Source organism: Protopterus annectens, chromosome 13.part0 (assembly GCF_019279795.1).
Source record: "Protopterus annectens isolate FY-2018-M chromosome 13.part0, PAN1.0, whole genome shotgun sequence".
Classification (NCBI taxonomy): domain Eukaryota; kingdom Metazoa; phylum Chordata; order Ceratodontiformes; family Protopteridae; genus Protopterus; species Protopterus annectens.
The window spans coordinates 339,078,438-339,092,274 of record NC_056747.1 but is presented as its reverse complement, the minus strand read 5'-3'; the positions used below and the strand labels follow the sequence as shown (position 1 = coordinate 339,092,274).

The 13,837-nt window shown below is 44.4% G+C and overlaps 1 protein-coding gene across 1 annotated transcript in view; it reads right to left on the bottom strand.

Annotated features, from left to right (window-relative positions):
• UPF1 (UPF1 RNA helicase and ATPase) overlaps positions 1–13,837 on the bottom strand; it is a 3,097,516-nt gene that overhangs the window by 2,441,506 nt on the left and 642,173 nt on the right. The window lies entirely within an intron of this gene.

Genomic DNA, 13,837 nt, shown 5'->3' with positions numbered 1-13,837 from the left:
GGTAATTAAATCCTCAGCCACCTTAAGCATCTGTTTTTTTTTTAGGCATAGGGGCCTGTGGGGGGGACTGTGGACCCGGTTTCCTAACTTTTAAGGGGGCTTTAAGTTTAGCATAAGACTTAATAGAGATAGTTGTCTGTGTGAAGACACCTTCAGAATCCGAAGGCCTGTCCAAAATCTCCGGATCACCGTCAGGGTTGGCGTCCGAGGGGTGAGATGGAACCGGCTCCCGAGGCCCAGCTGATTCGGTGTGGGAGGCCATCACAATTTCTAAATCTGCGGTAGTCAGGGGCTGCGTAGGCACCTCGCTGAAAACCACAGAACCGGCAGCAGGCCTTGCTGAGGCCTCGGTATATGGTCTTGGCCTTGATTGCCTGTCCTTTTCCTTGCGTTTTTTAATCAATGCTGATGTCAGATGCTCCGACGACATGCTATAATTATATTTTCTGCCAAAATAATGTCTGGCGAAATCCGCCCGACGCTTGATTGTTCGTTTGTTGAACCTAGCACAAAACCGACAGAGACGTCGTGGTCTAGGCATGGAATACAATAAGAATGAAAATCCTTATGAGGTATTTGCTTCCCAAAAGAAAGGCAATTATTAACTTTGTCTGACATCGGTCTGAGGCAAGAAAAGTTTCCCCAACGGGGTACTTAGCTTTAGAGAAGACTTAGGGCTGAAATTTGATTCGAAAATCTCAGGAACTGGCCGACCGGCACTTGCGAACTGCTTCTGCTTCGGGCACCGCGCGACAAGAAAGACTGAAGAAAATGGTGTCGGCTGCCTCTTTTATACCCCTGTCACACTGACGTCAGGGAAGAAGCGATGACAACCGACGCCGGACCAAGACTTTGGGATTCTGCCGACAGCGGGACCGCCTGACGGCAGGATAACCCAAGTGTGATGACTGCAGCAGTATTACACAATGAACATCTCCCAGTTAACACTGGGGTAAAGTTACCCATAAATATGCTACTGGGTTGGATGGTGAGCATTTCCAGTAAGCTTAAATACATGTTATGGTTCTCAAGGTTCAGAGAGAGACCCCTACAGCTTGCACACAGTGATACGGGATCTTGCCTATAGTGAACTGAAAGCAGACCACTCGAGTGTACTGTCTTGTTTAACCAGCCTTGAGGTACATTTCTGAGGTAAAATAGACACCTCCAACTTTAGTCTCCGTCTGTGTAAAAAGTCATCTAAATGTGCAGAAAGCAATACAGCCTTCCACTGCTACTGTGCTCTGCTGCTTTAAACCATGTCTCATACAAATTTCTCAAGGGAGACTGGTTGCACAGTGCAAAAGCCATCCCTCGAAGTTTAAGGCAGCACTCTTATTACCAAAGATAACATGTCTTAAGAAATATTAAAGTCAATTAATAGCACAGCATGTGCATTATGAAACTTGTTTCCTGGAATGTAAATGAACTCCAACACTGCTGGGAGGTAGGGTGACTGTTTATAAGCAGTTTACAACAGATTTTGTAGGGCTTCAGAAAAAAATATAAATAAAAAAGTAACACTTCGCAAGTACTATTTTACAGAATTTCATGACTTACCGCTTTTGTTCCTATTACAATTACTTCATCAGAACAGAAGACATCCCTGTAAAACAAGCTTAAGCATGCTAAAAAAGGTGTGTGTGACGAAGTGATGATGATTCAACCTATCAAACCTTATCTTTAAAACTGAAGGGAGAAAAATTCAAACCAAGTCAACATTATGAAAGGATTCCCAAGACATTTCCCTACAAAGAATTTCTCATCACCACCTCTAAAACTTTCAATACAAACAGTAAACTTTTTTTAAAATCCTTACAAGAATGCTTAGGTAAAGCATTACTTTTATCACCATTTTAATGAAAATGTTCACAAATTCTTTAATATTTAGCTTTTTTCACCAAAAAAATAAAATTCATGGCATGCAAAACAAAGGGCCACACTGCCCTGGAAAGAAAACATCTTTTAATTTGATCTTCCTTTTGGAATAATCGGCGTACTCTTGGGTCTGTTTGTGACAGGGTTTCAGAAAAGGCCTTTCCTGAACAGGAGCATCAAAAGCTGAAAGTGTAACAGTACAGGTAGATGGTAGCCACATCTTGCAGGCAGGGTAAGATGGGTGCATTACCATTTTCAAAAACCTGCCCAATTCACAATGAGGAAATCCACATGGACCTGGACTGTCATACAAGCTCTGATGGTGTATTGGCAGGGACAGATGATGACATTAGGAACAGCATATATTCCTCCAAGAACAGAAGTATGAACTTTTTTTCTTAAAGGTTGATACAGCTTATGAAGGCTAAAGCGATCCTTTTAGATGAATGGAACATGATCCTGGGACAGGTGGATGGAGACAGCAGACCAAGGACAGTTAGTACTTTGGCTGGAGACACTTTACAAGCTTTTGGAGGCTGAAGGTTTTTTTGGATACTTGCGTGAGAACATACAGACCAGGTAAGCACTACTTCATATATTACCTGCGCAGGTATAGGGCTTGGTCGAAATAATTTTGGGAGAAATGTGGCTATATAGTACTAAGCTTTCAAACTGGCCGTCTGATTTTATCATACTAAGAATCAGTCTGTGCAAGCGGGGTTAATGGAGTGCTGTCATTTATGATCTATATAGGGATGGGAAAAGGCTCAAAAAGCCTGGTCTGTATCGACCCTTCCTAAGAATATGGGAGGTCTTGATATCTTCGACTTGGGTATATGAAGGTGATACAACTCAATATTTATTACAGGAGGGAGACGTACGCGTTGACAGTATGACATGTTGAGGGAACAGCTTAGGTTAGCAAGGATATTTGCTGGAGGTTTATAGAGAAGTAGGATGCTTAAAAAGTACAGTTTTGTACCTACCATAAATGTAGATGTTCGAAGATCCACATTGCTGCAGTCCTTACTTATGGGGTAGTCCGCTGTCCTCAGTCGGCCCGAATACCAAAGTATTAGGCTGACATCGGTCATGGGCGCTCAGCACTGACATCAGAGCGTCAGGGTATAAAAGCGCATGACCGACGTCATATCCTCAGTCTTTTCTTGCCCCAGATGTCAGAAGGCCCTAAACAGAAAGGCCACAGCCAAAAACAGAATACCTCCCAAAAGCATGCCCAACAACAACCACCACCCAAACTATATAACCATAACAAACAGCAGTGGGGAAGGAGGGAGGGTAAATTGGACTGCAGCAATGTGGATCTTCGAACATCTACATTTATGGTAGGTACAAAACTGTACTATGTTCTTCATCTCACACTGCTGCAGTCCTTACTTATGGGTAGAATCCCAAAGCAACGGGAATGGGAGGATGGAAATATCATAAAGCATTAGGGGCTGCTAAAATGCCCTGTAATATTGCAGTGGCAAACCCAGCCCTAGATTTAGAGTAAAGAGGAAGGTGGTAAAGTTTAGAGAAAGTATGTACTGAACTCCAGGTAGCTGCTTCCAAAATATCCTTTGTAGCTACCCCCCTTAGAAAGGCAGTAGAAGTGGCCGTAGCCCTAGTGGAATGAGGTCTAACTCCAGCCGGAATCTCCTTACCATGATGGGAATAACAGAAAGAAATACAACCCCCAATCCATTTAGAAATAGTTTGTTTTGAAAAAGGTTTACCCCGAGAACCCAAAGCAAAAGAAACAAACAACTGCTGAGACTGTCTGAACTCCTTGGTTCTGCTCAAGTAATAACGTAACTGCCTGTGAATATCCAAAGTATGCAAAATCTTCTCCCCATTATTTTGGGGGTTTGCATAAAAAGTAGGCAAATGAATAGTTTGATTTAAAGCCACACTAGAAACCACCTTAGGCATAAAGGAAGGATTAGTACGCAAAGATACCCTGTCCTTATGAAAAATCAGGAAAGGCTCCACTGCCATAAGGGCCTGTAATTCAGAAACCCTTCTTGCAGAAGTAATGGCCAACAAAAAAGCAGTCTTCCATGACAAATACTTTAATTTGGCAGTAGCTGCAGGCTCAAAAGGTTGTAGAGTAAGTTTTTCCAACACAAAATTGAGATCCCAAGCAGGAGTAGGAGCTCTACGTGGGGGTCTTATGTTCTTTGCCCCTCTAAGAAATTGCTTAAACACAGGATGAGAGAATAAAGGAGGATCACAATCATAGTGAGCAGAAATGGCTGCAGCATGAATCTTTATAGAGGAGAAAGACAAACCTTTGTCCAATAACTCAGTAAGATATTGAAGAGAAGCACTTAAATTAGGCTTGGAAACATCAAATGCCTTTGCTTTGCTCCAAATAAAAAATCTCCTCCATTTATCCGCGTAAACTTTCCTGGTACTAGGCCTTCTGGCCTCCAAAATAACATCCAAAACTCGTTGTGGAAGCTGAGACCCTCCAGGGTCTAAAACAAAATATGCCAGGCTGTTAGATGCAGAGACTGAATCTTGACATTGAGGAAGTGATTGCCTTCCTGAGACAAAAGATGCGGAATCAAAGGTAGAGGCCATGGAGGCTCCCTCACTAAACTCCTCAGCAGTGGGTACCAGTGCTGTCGAGGCCAATCCGGCGCTATCAGGATCATGGATGGCTTGTCTTGTCTGGCCTTCAAGAGCACCTTGGGAAGAGGAGGCAGAGGTGGAAAGGCAGAGACATGAAGATTGCTCCAACTGAATGATAGAGCATCCACCTTCCAAGCTGTGTGATGAAACATTTTTGTGCAAAACTTTGGCAACTGGTAATTTAGTGGAGAAGCGAACAGATCTATGTCTGGAGTCCCCCATAACACTGTCAACTTTTGAAATACATGAGGATCCAATTTCCACTTGTGAGGATCCACTATTTGTCTGCTCAACACATCTGCTAAGGAGTTCTGTGCTCCTGGCAGAAACCTTGCCTGAAGATTGAGGTGTAAGCTGAGAGCAGTCTCCCACAAAATCATCGCTTGTCTGCACAAAGGGTACGAATGGGTTCCCCCTTGCTTGTTGATGTACCACATGACAGTAGTGTTGTCTGTTTGAATCAACACCTGCCCAGGGTGAAGTAAATCCTTGAAAGCCTTTAATGCAAATTGAACTGCTAACATCTCCTTCAAGTTGATATGCAAATGTTGAAGTTTGACAGGCCACGTGTCTTGCACCCATTTTCCATTGAGGTGTGCTCCCCAAGCCTTGTCCGAGGCATCTGTCGTTAGAATCTGACTCGCCTCTGGTCGGGTCACAGAGAGTCCCTTGTTTAGGTGACATTCCTGAGCCCACCACAAAAATTCCTTCTGAATGCAAGGTATTATCTGAATGACAGTGTCTAGATCTTGGCAGTGTTGTGTCCATACATTTTTGAGATACCATTGAAGCTTCCTCATATGCAGTTTGGCATTGGGAAGCACCAGAATACAAGATGCCATGAACCCCAAGGCTTGAAGGACTGTCTTTGCAGTCAGCCTGGACCGTAGAGACATTTGATGGAAATAAAGAGAAAGGCTTCTTTGTTTGTCCGGGGTCAAAAAGGCCATCTGGGAAGCTGTATTCAGTCTCACACCCAGAAAGCACATGTCTTGAGAGGGTACTAGACTGGACTTTGTTTCGTTCACAGAATACCCTAGGCATCTTAACACTGCCATCACATACCGTACATGATGAAGAAGTTCGTCCCTCTCTTGAGCAATAATCAGGCAATCGTCCAAATAAGGATAAATCTGAATTCCTCAACCTGAAAAAAGCTATCACTGGAGCCAAAACCTTTGTGAACACTCTGGGCGCAGTCGATAAGCCAAAGGGCAATGCAGAGAACTGATAATGTAAATTTCCAGCTCGAAAACGCAGGTATCTCCTGCAACTTGGCCTGATAGGAACATGAAGATAAGCCTCTTTGAGATCCAGAGTTACCATCCAGTGATCTTTTCCCAACAGAGGTAAAAGCTGTTGTAACGTCAGCATCTTGAACTTTGGAATGTCCAGGTAAGTGTTGAGGATAGATAAATCCAAAATTGGTCTCCATGTGTTCCCTTTCTTTGGAACTAGAAACAGGCGAGAAAAAAATCCTAGGCCCACTTCTGTCAGAGGAACTGGCTGTATAGCTCCTATTTGAAGAAGTAAAGAAATCTGTTTGTGAGCCTCTAGCCTTTGTCGAGGAGGAACGTCTGGCATACCTTTGAAAGGAGGTAATGTATGGAAATAAAACTTGTAGCCTCGGTTTATAATGTCCAACACCCATTTGTCCTGGGTGACCAAAAGCCAATTTTGCTTGAAAAGTGCTAACTTTCCTCCCAAAGGAGCTGCCAGGCAAGAGGAATCTGGCAGCTGAAAATCCAGGTCATTGGGTCTGTTTACAAAGGACTGACCCCTGCCCTCACCGCAGACTGTGCAGGCGAACTCCATGTTCTAGGTCTGAAGGAACTCTGAGCTCTGCCCCTACCACGCCTAGATCTGCCCCTAGACTGAGAATCAGAAGAAGGGCGTCCATCCTTTAGCAGGCCAATTTCTACTAAACTTTGGAGGTTGCACCTGCAAAAAATCTTTAACAGTCTGCATAGACTTAGCCTTGTCCTCCATTTTCTTTAATACAGACTCCACAGGAGGACCAAACAAAACTTCAGACTGTAAAGGAGCATCCAGAATTCTAGTCTTAACATGCTCTGACAAATTCTGATCCTTAAGCCAGGCGTGCCTTCGAATAACTGAACCAGTGGCCGCCACCCTAGAAGAAGCCTGTACAGCATCAAAGCCACACTGCAAAGAATGCTTGCCCACCTGTTCAGAGACATGTACCAAATCTTGCAATTCTTTACACTCTATACCCTCTGCTAAAGCATCCACTTTAGATTTTAGCTGAGAAAGGAGGAAATTCTGATATTTCAACATATGAAACTGGCAATTTAAAGCCCTCATAGCCAACGTAGAAGAGGTATACACCTTCTTACCCCATCTGTCCAAAGCTCTAGCCTCTTTATCTAGAGGAACCGGATTTTTTACAACAGAAGCTCTAACACCCTTAGGCCCCTGACTAATGGTTTCTGGGTCTGCTCTAGGACTTTTATACAGATATTTATGAGCCTCAGGCACCCTGTAATACCTGTCCGGTTTGACTGGCAGGAGGCACAGAATCTGGATTAAGAGAAGCCTCGAGAAAACATCTTGAACAACATCCAAAACTGGAGGTATAGCTAAGGGTCTATGCTGTGGTAGAAACAAGAATTCCCTAAGCCTTTTCCGGGAATCAGAGAAATCCTGTCCTTCCCACTTAAAATGTTCCCTCATGGAATGTAAAGTTTCTGAAAATGAAAAATCCTCAGGAGGAGAAGCAGAAGGAGTGGAATCCTCTGCATCAGAATCTGAATAAGGAGGAAAATCTTGAATGTCTTCCACAGAAGACTCTGAATCATCTGAGGCCTGTTCCAAACTTTCCAACTCTGTCTCTACCCTGGGCCTCTTATCAGGAGGGGGCATAGAACCTCTAATTAAAGTAATCAAATCTTCTGCCATTTTATGCATGTGCTTTTTAGGTACTGACCCTGAAGAACCAGGACTAACACCAGAGGAAGACAAAACAGGCTGGCCTTTAGAAGAAGCCTTAGAAATAGTAGCAGAAGGCCTATCCACCCTAGGCACAGTAGGGAGAATAGTAACCTGAGAGGCCCCTTCAGCCTGACCTGACTCCTGAGAGGCCACCTCTTGCAAAATCAAAGTTTCCCCCTGAGATTCAACAGGAATTTCAGCCGGGTCCACCTGCTCCCCTGTAGCTTCTAAAGGACCGACGTCCGAAACGGACGAATCATCCTGCCTAGGCTTTACAGATTTGTCTTTGCGCTTCTTAGTGGAAGCGGGCGTCGGAAGATCCGACGGCATATTATAATTACACCGCTTGCCAAAAACTAACCTAGCGCAATCTAACCTCAGTTTTATAGCGCGCTTATTGAACCTAGCACAAAACCGGCACCCTACTACGTCGTGCTCCGGTCCCAAACAAGGAATACAAAGCGAGTGGTAATCCCTATGCGGTATCTGTTTCCCACAAGAAATACAATTATTCACTTTTTCTGACATCCGGTAAATAACTGAGGCAAGAAAAAACAAAAATATTCCCCAACGGGGTACTTAGCCAACTTGGTATCGGTCTGAAACTCCGAACTCGAAAAATTTCAGAACGCCGAACGGCACTTGCAACGCTGCTTCTGCATCGGACCATGCGGCAAAAAAGACTGAGGATATGACGTCGGTCATGCGCTTTTATACCCTGACGCTCTGATGTCAGTGCTGAGCGCCCATGACCGACGTCAGCCTAATACTTTGGTATTCGGGCCGACCGAGGACAGCGGACTACCCCATAAGTAAGGACTGCAGCAATGTGAGATGAAGAACATCTTTGGGTTTATAGTACTAAACTTTGATAAAGAGCTGGGTGTTTGACTCCATGAGGAGTGAAATATCTCTGAATACCTGGCTCCTAACACAAGGAGATAGGAAGGAGGCAGGATCAGGACAGTTTGACATGGAGAAAATCCACTAAGCTGAAAGTGTGTTAACTGTCAGAGGGAGGGAAAGTTAAGAACTAGGAAGGGGCAAGTTCAAGCAGGAAGACAGGGGAGTTTAAACTATACACAGGTAGGGTGAAAATGATGGAACTACCAGCATGACAGCCAAAACAGAAGGCCAGGGTGATCAAGAGGATACAACAGGGTTATAAAGAAAACCTGCTACAAAAAAGGTTCAGTGGGAGTAAACTATCACATTTTTCAAGAGGGGCAAATGGAAAATGGAGAACTTGCAAGGCAAAGCACTGCACTAGGTCAGAAATGCACAAAGATGACTTGCGGTAGAGTTTTTAAGTTGCCTACAAACTTTAACCAGGCCAGACCATCAGAATATTTGCCTGGCTATACCTTCCCAAGTACTGTTATATAATGAACAGGCTACCTAGAATGTTCCCAGCACATACCAGTTGCCGAAAATATAAAAATGGGGTCAGAGGCAATGGTTTTATATTCTTTGCATTATTTGTATGGATTATAGCAGCACCTATCAGGTTAACCTCAGAGTTCTTCTTGGAAGTGTACATGGAAGGAGGGAGACACCATTTAAGTTTAGCAGTTAACTTATTTAACACTAGCAAAGAAGCACACAAAGAAAGTACAGTTGTGTACACTTAACATAAATGTAGATGTTAGAGTGTATTCACTGTTGCAATCATCACACTTGGGTTATCTGCCTGCAGGTAGCCCTCAGTCGGCTCGAATACCAGAGTCTTGGGATTTCCGTGTCGGATGCTGTTGCCTCTTCCATGACGTCAGGGCAGGGGGTATAAAACATGTAGCCGCCGCCATTACATCAGTTTTTCTTGGCCCAGATGTCAGGAGCCCCCAAAACAGGAAGCAATTATATGGTGTGGAACACCTCCAGTAAAAAGTAAATACCATTGCCATAATATATGGGCAAAAAGAGGATAGGTAGAAAGAATCGAAAAGTCAGGGGGCTGGAAGGAGGGCAACTAGGAATGCAACAGTGAATACACTAACATCTACATTTATGGCAAGTGCACAACTGTACTATGTTTTGTGTTTCACTGCTGCAGTCATTACACTTGGGTTGATTCCAAAAGCTGAGGAAGGGTGGAGGCAGTCAATAAGTACTGGGGCTGGCTATCAGGCCTTGTACGACTGCTGTGGCAAGCCCAGCTCTGGATTTAGAAAAAACTGGCAAGTGGTAATGCTTGGTAAAGGTGTGTACAGAACTCCAGGTTGCAGCTTCCAAGATGTCCCAGGTAGGGACTCACCTGTAAAATGCTGTTGAGGTAGCCCTAGTGCAATGAGTTCTAACCCCCTGTGGGGTAGGTTTTCCATGGTGTTTGTAGCAGAAATTAATGCAGTGTGCTATCCATTTGGAAATGGTTTGCTCTGAAATGGCTTTGCCCTCTTCCCCTGTAGCAAAGCTGACTAGCAGCTGGTCATATTTTTAGAAAGGTTTAGTTCTGTTAAGGTAGAACATGAGCTGTCTGTGCACGTCCAAGGAGTGCAGGATCCTTTCCCCATTATTCTGAGGATTAGGGAAAAAGTTTGGTAAAATGATGGATTGATTTAAAGCTGCAGTGGATACCACACCTTGGGCATAAATGATGGGTTAGTCCTGAGAGAAACCCTGTCCACATGGAAAAAAATAAAGGGTTCCACAGCCATTAATGCCAGTAACTCAGACACTCTTCTTGCTGGAGTGATGGCTAGAAGTAAGGCTGTTTTTCCAAGAGAGAAACTCTGCTGCAGTAGCAGGCTCAAAAGGGGGAAGCGCAAGCTTCTCTAGAACAAAGTTAAGGTCTCAGGCAGGGGTGGGAGCTCTCCTCAGGAGGCCTTAAACTGTTAGCTCCTTTCAGGGACTGTTTGATGAAAGGGTGAGAAAATAGAGGTGGCTCAGCATTGCAATGAGCTGAGATGGCAGAGGCATGAATTTTAATAAACGAGGAGGCTAGGCCTTTTTTGGAGTAGCTCTGCTAGGTAATCCAGGATTTGAGGTAAGGTGGGCACAGCTGTGTCCTTTCCTTGAGATTGGCTCCAAGAACAATATCTTTTCCACTTTTCTGAATAGGATTTCCTAGTACTGGGCCTTCTGGCCTCAACGAAGACGTCCATCACCTGTTTGCTGAGGGTTGCTGGTGGTGTATTCAGGGGATAAGCCAGGCTGCAAGGTTCAGGGTTTGCAGCTGAAGATGCAAAACTTGGCCGAGGGGGTCTGATGTAGGTGCCAGGGTGGCACTGCTGTCAAATTACATAGGAGTGGGTACCAGTGCTGGCATGGCCAGTCTGGGGCAATAAGGATTGTCCTTGGCCTGTCCTATTTGATCTTGAGTAGTACTTCTGAGAGGAGGGGCGGAGGGGAAAGGCATAAATTGAGAGATTTTTCCCATGTAAAGAATAGGGCATCCACTTTCCACACTTGGTTGAGGGGATTTCTGGTGCAGAATTTGCTCAATTGATGATTTTGGGGGGAGGCAAAGAGGTCCACCTCTGGAGTCCCCCACCTAAAGATTAGAAGTTTGAATGAGTTGGATTCCAGCTTCCACTCATGGGTCCGGTAGATTTCTGCTTAAGTAGTCTGCCAGTGAATTTTGTTTGCCTGGCAAGAATTCAGCTTGCAGGTGCACTTGGTTGCTCAAGGCTGTGCTCCACAGGGCCATGGCTAACCTGCAGAGGGGGCAGGAATGAGTTCCCCCCTGCTTGTTTATGTACTACAACTGTGGGTGTTGTCTGTCTTCATCAAGAGTTGTCCTGGAAGGATAAGGTATTTGAAGGCTGTCAGAGCATTCTGTACAACTAACATTTCTTTTTGATTGATATGCAGGGGAATTTGTTCTGGGCTCCATTTGCCTTGAATGCATTTGCCTGACATGTGAGCCCCCCACGCATAGTCTGTCGAGTCTGTTGTCAGGGTTTTGGCGGCAAGGGTTTGAATGAAAGGAAGTCCCTTGTTGTGGTTGCATGTTTCTGCCTAAAGGAATTTTGCCCTTAGACAAGGAATGATAGGAATCATTGTTTCCAGGTCTTGAGAATGTTGACACCAGAGACTTTTTAAGTACCACTGACATTTCCTCATATGCAGTCTTGCATATGGAATTAGTAGAATGCACGAGGCCATGAATCCTAGCTCTTCCAGTATTTTTCTTGCAGAAAGCTGGGTTTTGGTGGCCATTAGTTTGAAGTAGTATGTCAAATAAACCTGTTTTGCTGGTGTTAGGAATGCCATCTGGGAAGTTGCGCTCAAGCTTGCTCCCAGGAATGCAATCTTTTGGCTAGGCACCGGTTGTGATTTTTCGTTTGTGTACCCAAGAAAAGTTAGAAATCTCTATACAAATGTCAGGTGCTGAAGTAGCAATTCCTGACTATCCGCCTTGATCAGGCAATCATCCAAGTAAGGGTCAATTCTCTGCCTGCAGTATGCAATGGCTGGAGCCAGGCACTTTGTGAATACCCTGGGCGCACAGTACATAAGCCAAAGGGAAGTGTAGAGAACTGATGGTGCATAGAGCATGCCCTGAAACGTAGATATTTCCTGCAAGATTCCCTTATGGGGATGTGCAGATAAGCTTTTTTTAAATCTAGGGTATCTAGCCAGGCGTCCTTGGCTAGCATAGGAAAAAGCTGTTGCAGTCTCAGTATTTTGAATTTTGGGACCACCAAGAAGGTGTTGAGAATTGACAGATCTAGGATATGGTACAAAGAGCCCTCTTTTCTGGGCACCAGGAACAGTCTGGAGAAGAAACCCTGTCCCCTTTGCTCTATTGGCACAGGCTGAATAGCCCTGATACTGAGAAGAGAAAATACTTGCTTTTGGGCCTCTGCCCACTGCTTTGGAGGAAGGTCTGGCTACCCGCATGGGGCTGGCAGTGAGTGGAAGTGGAATCTGTATCCCTGGGATACAATGTTTAGGACCCATCAGTCCTGGGTAATGGACATCCAGTTTTTTGCATGTAGGGCGAGTTTTCCTCCTAGGGGTGCACGTACTTTGGCCTTGCTGTGAAGCAAGACAGACAAGTCATTGTGAACTTATTCCATAAGGGGGTGGCTTATCACTCCCTGTTTAAGAGGAGGGAGCCCTCCATTGTTCAGCTCTCTGCATACCATGAAACTAAAAGTCTTGGTGGCCTGTTGCCCCTGGGTTTGGACTGAGAATGGCTGGAAGGGACTGGAAAGGACCAGTTTTTAAAAGGCCAATGACTACTGAATCTAGGTGGCTGCACCTGTAAGAAATCTTTAACAGTTTACATAGATTTAGCTTTTTCCATCTTTTTAAAAACTTCTGCTTGAACTTTCCTTGTTTAATGGAGCATCTAGTAATTTTGCTTTGACATGGTCTGGCAAGATTTGCTCCTTCAGCCAAACATGCCTTCTCAGTACAGACCCAGTGACAGCAGCCCTGCAAGATGCTTCTAAGGCATCAAAACCTCACTGCAATGTATGTTTGCTAACTTGGTTTGCAGAACGCATTAACTCTTGTAAATCTTTATTTTCTGTACAATCTGGAAGGAACATTTTTGTTTAATTAGTTCCATAATATGCTGCTGGTACTTCAACATGTAAAACTGGCAATTCAAAGCCCTGATGGCAAGAGTAGCAGAGGTACATACCTTCTTATCCCATCTATCTAAAGCTCTAGAATCCCTGTCCGAAGGAGTAGGGTTTTTGGCTGTAGCAGCCTTAATGCCTTTACATCCCTGGAAAATAGTCTCTGGATCCACAGTGGGATTCTTAGAGAGAAAGTTGAGAGAGTCAGGTACTCTGTAGTACCTGTCAGGCTTTCTAGGAGCTGGTGGTAAAGTATCAGGAGTAAGACTGGATTCCATGAAGACATCTACAATATCCAGGACAGGGGGTATAGCTAGAGGCCTGTGCTGAGGCAAGTCTAAATTCTCTTAGTCTTTGTACTGCGGGTAGTCCTGGTACTCCTAGTGGAAATGCTCTCAAAGTATGCAAAGTTTCACCAAAAGAAAAAGTTCTCTGGGGGATGCAAAGGGTATGGAATCCTCTGAATCCTCATAGGTAGACAAGGGTATGTCCTGATAACCAGAGGGATCAAAGTCATTGAACTGATGGTCTGTAGAATCAGAATCAATTCTTTGTCTTTTAGAGGGGAAAGGCTGTCTTCCCCTAAAGTTATAAGGTCTTCAGCCATTCTAAGCATTTGTTTCTGTGGCAAGGGGGCTTGAGCATGCGCTTTGGTAGTGTTTTCTAGGCGTAGTGTGAACTCTGAGCCTGAGAAACTCGGTAGTTTTGGTCAAAAACAAAGCTGTTGGTTTAATGTGAACATCAGAAGGTTGGAATACACCCTCTGAATTCGGTGCGTGCACAGTGGGCTCCTAACCCATCCAAAGTAGACATCCGCAGGTTCCATAGTCGAAAAA